Below are 10084 nucleotides of genomic sequence, written 5' to 3' on the forward strand. Positions count from 1 at the left end.
GACTTACAGCGGCTTTTCCCCTCTGCAAGGGTGGGGGACCTATTAAGTTGGTCTGCCCCCAGAGACTAATAGATCTAGATGGTTTCCAAAGGGCTCTGGGGAGTTTTCCGGCTGATAGGGCTGGCGCTCCTGTCAAAACCCTGGTTGAACTGTGGAATACAGAAATGACCCGGGCGGTTGACATGATTGCTCCTGAGTGCCCTTTCCTGTGTAGAGCTCGTACGGCTCCATGGTATACCCCAGAGCTGAGAGCGATGAAACAATATAGGAGACGGCTTGAGTGCAGATGGAGACGAACTCCTAGTGGATGCAATTGTACACTGGTAAGTGCCTATGGTAAGCTGTATTTAGGGGCAGTGAGGGCAGCAAAAAACAATATTTTGCTGCCACTATCAAATCATCAATCTGCCGCCCAGTGGAGCTCTTCAGAATTGTCTGGGGGCTATTACACTCTGGCCCCAGGGACATGGTAGAACCATCTGAGGCCCACTGTAATGAATTTCCTAGGCACTTCCAGGATAAAATCTTTAGCATCCGCCAGGACTCAGACTCCAGTGTTATAGCAGGTGAATCAAGTGAGGTATCCAGAGCACAGCCTTGTCCCAATTTCTTGGATGAGTTTCAGTTGGTGCAGCTTGAGGATGTTGACAAGGTGCTTGGACAGGTTCGTGCAACCACTTCTGTGCTGGATCCTTGCCCTTCTTGGCTAATAAAAGCTAGCAGGGATGGAACAGCCGGCTGGGCCAGGGAGGTGATTAATGCCTCTCTGCGAGAGGGGGTGGTCCCTGGCTGCGTGAAAGAGGCAGTAGTGAGACCACTCCTGAAGAGACCCTCCCTGGACCCAGAAAATCTTTTTTTTTTTTTCAATAATTTTTATTCAGATTTTCATAAAACATACAAGACAAAATCATAAAACATTCAAAGACAAAAAACAAAATCAAAAATAGTTAAACAAAAAGAAAAAAAGAAAAAAAAAAAACAAAAAAAAAAATAAAAAATAAAGAGTAAAATATTGACTTCCCATTTGTCAAAGATCAAATCAGTCATAAGTCTATAATACATAACAATCCTGTCCCTTAAGTCATATTATAAAATCACTTTCCTCCAGTAGTTATCTTACTTAATCATCAAATCTCATAAACATTACTTTATTCTTTCCACAAAAAGTCAAAGAGAGGTTTCAATTCTTTAAGAAATATATCTATCAATTTTTTTTTCCAGATAAGCATATCGATTAATCCATCTCATTACTAATTATGATAATCTTATTGTCATAACCATAGTCAAAATAAACATTTCAATTAATCCATCACATCAGAATCTGTTAGGTTCAATAATTTCAGTAGCCATTGTTCTATTATCTCTATTAGTTCCATTTTCCATCTTCCATCTTCAGTAGTCTTGTTAAGTCCAGTAATTTCAATATCCAATCTTCCATTATCAGTATTCCATAATAATCTTGCTGTCAAAGCCATAGTCATATAGTAAGAGTCTGATGGGGATTACCTCTATCCCAAATATTTTCTTGCCATCCATTCTGAATAGGTTGCTGAAATACTGCTGTAAAATCATATCTCTGTTCTTTTTTTCAAAATACACTGGGTCATCTCTTAAAAGTTTTTCCATTGTCACATGGCTGCAGTTAATTCCATAGATTTTCTCTATATTGGGCTCCATCACATCATTCCAGTCCAGAAGATTATCCATGCCATTGATAACTTTATCTCTAGAATCTTCATTCATTTCTTCAGAGATAACATTGAGTTCCAAACAATAGATTTTATTTCTAAAGTCCATAGACTCCAAATCTTGTTCCTGTTCCACGTTGGTTCCAATCTCCGGGATCTCCTCTCTCACAGGGACCCCTATTCCAGTCTCCAGGGTCACCTCTCTCACAGGGACCCCTGTTCCAATCTCCGGGGTCTCCTCTCTCACAGGGACCCCTTCCAGGGTCACCTCTCTCACAGGGACCCTTATATCTTTAATCTCCTGCTTCATTTTACTCAATTCAATTTTCATTATCTCAATCTCATCCATTATTTTCTGAAACATAGTTATTTCCAGATTTTCAGCCACTTTCTTAATTGCCATTTTAAAAGAAAAATATAGGAAAACCACTTCTTATTTCAGCAACAATTGGGTTAATACTCCAAACTTGGTGACATCACAGTATAAACAGAGCAGACAGCCTTATCTCTCCAATAGTTAAGTAAACAAAATGCAGTTCCCAGGATCGAAACAAATGTTCCATTCCTGGGCAAAGTGCTTGAACGAGTGGTTGCGGGCCAGCTCCAGACACTCTTGGATGAGACCGATTATCTGGATCTATTTCAGTTGGGTTTCAGGCCTGGTTTTGGCACGGAAACAGCCTTGGTCGCCCTGTATGATGACCTTTGTCGGGAGAGAGACAGGGGGAGTGTGACTCTGTTGATTCTCCTTGATCTCTCAGTGGCTTTCGATACCACCGACCATGGTATCCTTCTGGGGAGACTGGCTGAGTTGGGAGTGGGAGGGACTGCATGCCAGTGGTTCCGCTCCTACTTGGCGGGTCGGCTCCAGAAGGTGGTGCTTGGGGAACATTGCTCGGCACCCTGGACTCTCTAGTATGGGGTTCCACAGGGGTCAGTTCTGTACCCCATGCTGTTCAACATCTACATGAAACCGTTGGGTGCGGTCATCCGGAGCTTTGGAGTACGTTGCCATCAGTATGCTGATGACATGCAGCTCTATTTCTCCTTTTCATCTTCTTCAGGTGAGGCTGTCAATGTGCTGAACCGGTGCCTAGCTGTGACTTTGGATTGGATGAGGGCTAATAAACTGAGGCTCAATCCAGACAAGAGTGAGATGCTCTTAGTGGGTGGTTCCTCTGACCAGATGGTGGATGTCCAACCTGTTCTGGATGGGGTTGCACTCCCCCTGAAGGAGCAGGTTCGTAGCTTGGGGATTCTCCTAGAATCATCTCTGTCACTTGAGGCTCAGGTAGCCTCGGTGGCACGGAGTGCCTTCTACCAACTTCGGTTGGTGGCCCAGCTATGCCCCTATCTGGACAGGGATAACCTCGCTTCAGTTTTCCATGCTCTGGTAACCTCCAAATTAGAGTACTGCAATGCACTCTATGTGGGGTTGCCTTTGAAGACGGTTCGGAAACTGCAGCTTGTGCAAAATGCAGCGTCCAGATTGGTAACAGGGACCAGACGGTCTGAACATATAAAACAGATTCTGGCCAATTTGCATTGGCTGCCTGTATGTTTCCGAGCTCAATTCAAGGTGCTGGTTTTGACCTATAAAGCCTTACATGGCTTGGGACCACGATACCTGATGGAATGCCTCTCTCAATACGAACCCACCTGTACACTACGTTCAAGATCAAAGGCCCTCCTCCGGGTGCCTACTCCAAGGGAAGCTGGGAGTCTGGCAACAAGGGAGAGGGCCTTCTCAGTGGTCGCCCCCAAATTATGGAATGATCTTGTTGACAAGGTGTGCCTGGCGCCACCATTATTATCTTTTCGGCGCCAGGTCAAGACTTTCCTCTTCTCCGAGGCATTTTAGCATGTGTTTTTAAATTGTTTTTATATTGTTTTGAATTTTAAAATTGTGTTTTAAATTGTTTTTAAAATATGTGTTTTAAATTGTATATTTGTTTTAATGTTTTTGATTGCTGTAAACTGCCCAGAGAGCTTCGGCTATGGGGCGGTATACAAGTGCAATCAATCAATCAATCAATCAATCAATCAATCAATTGAACTCAATAAGCATGCAAATGATCAGACCTGCTTTGCCTCTCCTTCCCCTCTCCTCTCCCTTCCTCCTCCCCTCCCCTCCCCTCCCCTCCTTCTTCTTCCTCCCCTCCCCTGCCCAGTCCAGCCCTCCCTCCCTCCCCCCCTGGTCATTTTTACCTATCCTAAGCATGATTGCACGGGAGTAAATCGCACTGAATTCAATAAACATGCAAATGATCAAACCTGTCCTCCACCCCTCCCCCTCCTTCCTGCTCCCATCCCCCTCCTCCCCTCTGCGTTTCCTCCCCTCCCTCCTCCTTCCCTCCCCATCCTCTGTGGTCAGTTTCACCTATCCTAAGCAAGATTGCAGGGGAGTAAATCCCATTGAACTCAATAAGCATGCAAATGATCAATCCATTCTCAGCAAACTTGCACAGGACCAGATCCCATTTCTTACCTCCCAGATTAAAAAGCAGGGAAATTCACTAATAGGCAAAAAAAACCTTGTGGTTTAAGAATGTACCTATAGCCCACAGCTATTTCTATCAAACTTTAAAAAGCAGGGAAATTGGGCAGGTATAGTGAATGCACCAGGGGAGCAGGAGACCCGAGCTCCTCTCTGAGATATTGTACTGCCCTACAAAGTTGTCAAAATGCAAACACCATTTGGGTTGGTCTTTCACAGTCCAATCCACTTGCTGTGTAGCTTGGAAGAATTTGGTAACGTGCCTCTGAGCATATGGTGAGTGGTGGCAACATCTGTCGTTTCCAAAGATGGAGAATTATATTTTTGTATGTTTGTTGGTGTTCTTCTTACTTTGCTTCTTTCCTGTGTTACTAATGTTTCTACAGAGAATCTAAACCAGAAATTTTTTGCCCCTCCTTATTCATCCTAGAAATCTGTGTCAAATGTATTTTTATTAATTTCAAAGCCTTTGTCATGTGATGGTGATCTACAGAGAATCTAAACCAGAAAACTTTCCCCCTCCTTATTCATCCTAGAAATCTGTGTCAAATGTATTTTTATTAATTTCAAAGCCTTTTTATTAGTCATTGTCATGTGATGGTGAAGACAGCCTTTTGTGTTTTATATTGGAGGTTATGTTCTATTTCTATTTTGGGTGCATTAACAGTTGAATCTGAAACTGCAGTTTGATGTAAAATCAGACTGATTCCAATATGTTGCTACTTCAGCAATGACTCTAGCTGTTAGAAAAAAGAGGATGCATGTTTTCAGCCTGCTATGTTTAAACCACTTTATTTAAGGCAAGGTGTTCACAGTCAATTAAAACATAGAGCACATCTACCATTTTGGTAGAATATATTTCACCTCCCACTGTTTTATCATGTGCAAATTGAGACACTCCTGAGGTCCACTGGAGACTATTCTGCAGAAGTCAGTGCCATTATTATGTTTGGAGTTTTTTTAGTGTAAATTTTGCAAAGTGTTGCTGTACTTCACATATTCACAGAAATAGAAACAAAAGAAAATAATTTCCTATAGGAAACTTCACTAAAATTGCAAAGGAAATCAGACATATTCAAAGTGACCATCTGAACTATATCAACTGTCTTCATAATGTTGGTTTCTCTCTGCTAAAACAAGATCAGCACAGCACATGTCTTGTTTCTGTTATTTGGGCTGATCTTCAGATTTGGACTTAGCACCTCAAAATAATCAAAGAACAGTTAAAAAAACATTTATAATGAAAAGCAAGTTTCAGTCAGAAAATGTCCCTTCTCCCCAGACTAGTAGGCCCTGGAGCCAAATTTGGCCCTCCAAGCCTCTCTGCCTGGCCCCTGAACCACACCCCCTTCCCAGGCATACCCCTTCTTCCCAGGCCACACCCCTCACTAGGGTGGCATAGAGATGCTCATGCTGGCTGTCTCCAATGTCCCTGCCCACAGTGACTTTACTACTAACAGGTCTCAAAGGGGCTTCTAATTGTGTCCGGTGGAAACATGCCTTGTTAGAACCCTTTGCACAATTGGGAACCCAGACAACACAGGATTCCCAATTCCAGGGGGGCTTCTAAGCACATTCAACTGAACACACCTCTTCAGATCTTCACATGCATTAGAAGTGAAGTTGGCAGAGATAGGGACACAGATGGTGGGTGCACATGCCCTGCAACCCCCTAAAGGAGCTGATTTTGACATGGATAAGCTCAACACACTTTGTTGTGCCACAAAATGCTATTCATGAGGACCCGTCGGCTCTGTGAACAATGTGAGTATTGCTGAGCAAAACAGCTTCTTTGCAGGGGCCAACAATCCCCAAAGGTTCTCCACTGTTCTAAAAGCAAGAGATGAGCCAGGCAGGAATTGAACCTGCAGTCTTGATGAATTTTTGTGAGGATTTCAAAGATAGAAGTTGCAAAGTGATGCGGAACTGTGGCAAACTGAACTTAAGAGAGAGAGAAACTGAAACTGGCAGATTTGTCTGTCCCTAGGAAAAAAATGCCTCCTTTAGGATGCACACCTTAACGTGGCGAGAGGGTCTGAGATTGTCAAAGAAGGTGACAGCAATGCCATCAGGAGTCTAGACCAAGAGGCTAGACTCCTAGCAGGATCACCCAAGGCGGAATGGTCTAAGCTGAGACACCAGACTAAGATGCATCCAGACTCAGAGGAAGGCAATGGTAAACCACCACTGAATACCTCTCACCACGAAAATTTACTATGAACAGAGTATCCAAAATGCAACACGAGATAGTGCTGGAAGATGAGACCCCCAGGTCAGATGGCACCTAGCAAGAGTCCAGAGTTGTACGACCCACACAATAGGAACACAGAATGTGAGAAGCATGAACCAGAGAAAGTTAGAAATTGTTAATCAAGAAATGGAACACATCAACATTACAATACTTGGTGTGAGTTAATTAAAATGGACGGGAATGGGACATTTTCAATCAGGCTACAAAATACTTTATGCAGGAAATGAGAAATTAAGAAGAAACGGGGTTCCTTTAATAGTGAGAAGTAATGTAGCAAAAGCAATTAGGAGCTATAACGCAAGGTCTGAGAGAGTGATATCAATGAGATTAAATGGGAAACCTATTAACATAACCATTAGCCAAGTCTACACTCCAACAGCAAACGCAGAAGAAGAGGAACTAGAGAGATTTTATGCAGAAGCACAGGAATAAATTGATCACACACCAAAACGAAAGATGTTCTGATAATCATGGGGGACTGGAATGCAAAAGCAGGGAAAAGGGAAGAACTAGAAATTGTGGGGAAATGGGGCTTAGGAGATAGAAATGAAGCAGGAGAAAGACTTATTGAATTCTGTGAAGCCAATAATTTGTTTCTTGTGAACACATTTTTTGAGCAATTGAAAAGAAGACTGTACATGCAGACATCACCAAATGGTCAATATAGGAATCAAATTGATTATGTAATTGGTAGCAGTAGATGGAGAAGTTCCATACTTTATGCGAAAACAAGACCAGGAGCAGACTGCGGTACAGATCATGAACTGGTAATATCAAAAATCAGAGTAACGCTAAAGAACATCAACACAATCATAATGCCAAAATACAATTTGAATAACATCCCAGAAGAATATAAAGATCAAATAAGAGATGAATTTGAGGCTTTAAGATTAGTTGACAGAGAAGCAGAAGATCTATGGACTGAAGTCAGAGGCATTATCAAGGAAGAATGCAAAAAGACAATACGTCTAGTTAAAAAGAGAGAAAGAGCTCAATGGATGACTGACAAAACTCTTAATATGGTTAAGGAAAGCAAAAGCAAAAGGAGACAAACACGGTGAGAACCGTAAATGCAAAAATACAGCGACTAGTACGTAGGGACAACAGTTATTGTAAAGAAATAGAAGAGGACAACAAAAAAGGTAGAACCAGACTCCTATTCCAAAAGATTAGAGAAATTTAAACCAAATATGGAAAACTAAACAATGGCCAACAGACTGGAAGCATTCAATATATATCCCAATTCCAAAAAAAGGGGATCCCAGGGAATGCAGTAATATCTAACTATTGCCTTAATATCCCTTTGACTGTGTAGATCATGAAAAACTATGGAATGCTTTAAAAGAAATGGAGGTTCAACAGCATCTGATGCATCTGTCCTGATGCGCAACCTATACTCTGGACAAGACGCTACTGTAAGGACAGAATGTAAAGAAAACTATTGGTTCCCCATCAGAAAGGGTGTGAGACAGGGTTGTATTTTATCACCCTATTTGTTTAATCTATATGCAGAACATATCATATGGAAAGCGGGAATGGACCAAGATGAAGGAGGTGCGAAAATTGGAGGGAGAAATATTAATAATTTAAGATATGCCGACGATACCATACTCTTAGCAGAAACCAGTAACTATTTGAAACGAATGCTGATGAAAGGTAAAGAGGAAAGCCCAAAAGCAGGACTGCTGCTTAACGTCAAAAAGACTAAAGTAATGACAACAGAAGATTTATGTAACTTTAAAGTTGACAATGAGGACATTGAACTTGTCAAGGATTATCAATACCTTGGTACAGTCATTAACCAAAATGGAGACAATAGTCAAGAAATCAGAAGAAGGCTAGGACTGGGGAGGTCAGCTATGAGAGAACTAGAAAAGGTTCTCAAATGCAAAGATGTATCTCTGGACACTAAAGTCAAGATCATTCAGACCATGGTATTCCCAATCTCTATGTATGGATGTGAAAGTTGGACAGTGAAATATTGGACAGGAGAAAAATCAACTGATTAGAAATGTGGTGTTGGAGGAGAGCTTTGCACATACCATGGACTGTGAAAAAGACAAATAATTAGGTGTTAGAACAAATTAAACCAGAACTATCATTAGAAGCTAAAATGATGAAACTGAGGTTATCATACTTTGGACACATAATGAGAAGACATGATTCACTAGAAAAGACAATAATGCTGGGAAAAACAGAAGGGAGTAGAAAAAGAGGAAGGCCAAACAAGAGAAGGATTGATTCCATAAAGGAAGCCACAGACCTGAATTTACAAGATCTGAACAGGGTGGTTTATAAGAGATGCTATTGGAGGTTGCTGATTCATAAGTCGTAATCAGCTTGAAGGCATATAACAACAACAGATAAAGGGTGACACTAGTGGGACTTGAACCTATAGCAACGATAGCCAACCTGGTGCCCTCCAGATGTTGTTGGACAACAACTGACATCACCCCTTATTGTTGGCCATGTTGACTGGGGCTCATGTCAGTTGAAACTCCAGCACCATCTGAAGGGCACTGTATTGCTGCCCTTGTCCTATAGCTTTTGAGCACCTGTTGTGGAACAGAGCACTTGAGTACTTTGGAGTGGAATGAACAGGACCAGTTATTAAACTGACAACCCATTTGGCCAGGGATCCACAGACTACTGGTTTGACTTGTATTTGAATCATTGCTTCTTTTTGGCATAGCAGGAATCCCGCTGGAGGGTTGCCCCTAGCAGGTGTAATGATGTCATTATCATTTTCAACATTGCCATTTTCTTGACACTGACAGAGCAATGGAAGCCAAATCCAGACATTTTCAGAACATCCCAGCTGTTTGCTCTGACAAATGATTAATGTCGTCTCTCCCGGATGCTTGATTAATCATTGTAGCCTTAAACTATCTTGAGAGCAATTTCAGCATGTATTTATTCATGTGGATAATAATCCCATGCATCTATTAAAACTTCCCATTGTGAAATCTTAATCAGTGCCTGCTGCAATTATGAAGACAAGCCAAGTGTCCCATTTAGACAAACATGAGCAGATCAGGCAGGATTGAGATGGAATATTATGGGCTAGAGAATGAAATGTGAGGGGGAATCCTCCTCCTCAGTGCAAATGAAGAAACCAGAAGCAAATGTAGATTTATAATACATGGGCTTTAAAAAAAACCCAATAGACAGTAGTAGCACAACAAATCATGCTACTGAGAAAGTGCAGATGTTTAAATCAGCCAAAGTGGGCAAGCATAGACACATCTATAAAAGACAAATATATGATGAAACAGGTCCTGTTTAAAAAAAAAAAAAAAAAAGGAGGACCTCTTGAGTTATCCTGGGATAGAGAGTGGTTTCAGCTGCAAGGGAATGAACATCTCCCCAAACTGCAAAGGAAGAAACAACTGCAAGCAGGTGTTTCAAGGGGGGATTTCAACTGGGCAGCCCCTTCTGTTATAACTCATTGTTCACTCCTTGGACAATGATCGTCCATGTGCTCTGTTGACCTTAGAAACCACAGAGGTGAGTGAGCATGCTTTTCTCCTTTTAAGAAAAAAAGATGGATGGATGCCTATCGAGAGCCCTGGGCCAGGTGCTGGCTTGTCCACATAATACAGGGGTTATGGCCAATCTCCATAATGTAAAGCAGCGGTGGGAACCTTC

Source organism: Rhineura floridana, chromosome 1, assembly GCF_030035675.1.
Source record: "Rhineura floridana isolate rRhiFlo1 chromosome 1, rRhiFlo1.hap2, whole genome shotgun sequence".
NCBI lineage: Eukaryota > Metazoa > Chordata > Lepidosauria > Squamata > Rhineuridae > Rhineura > Rhineura floridana.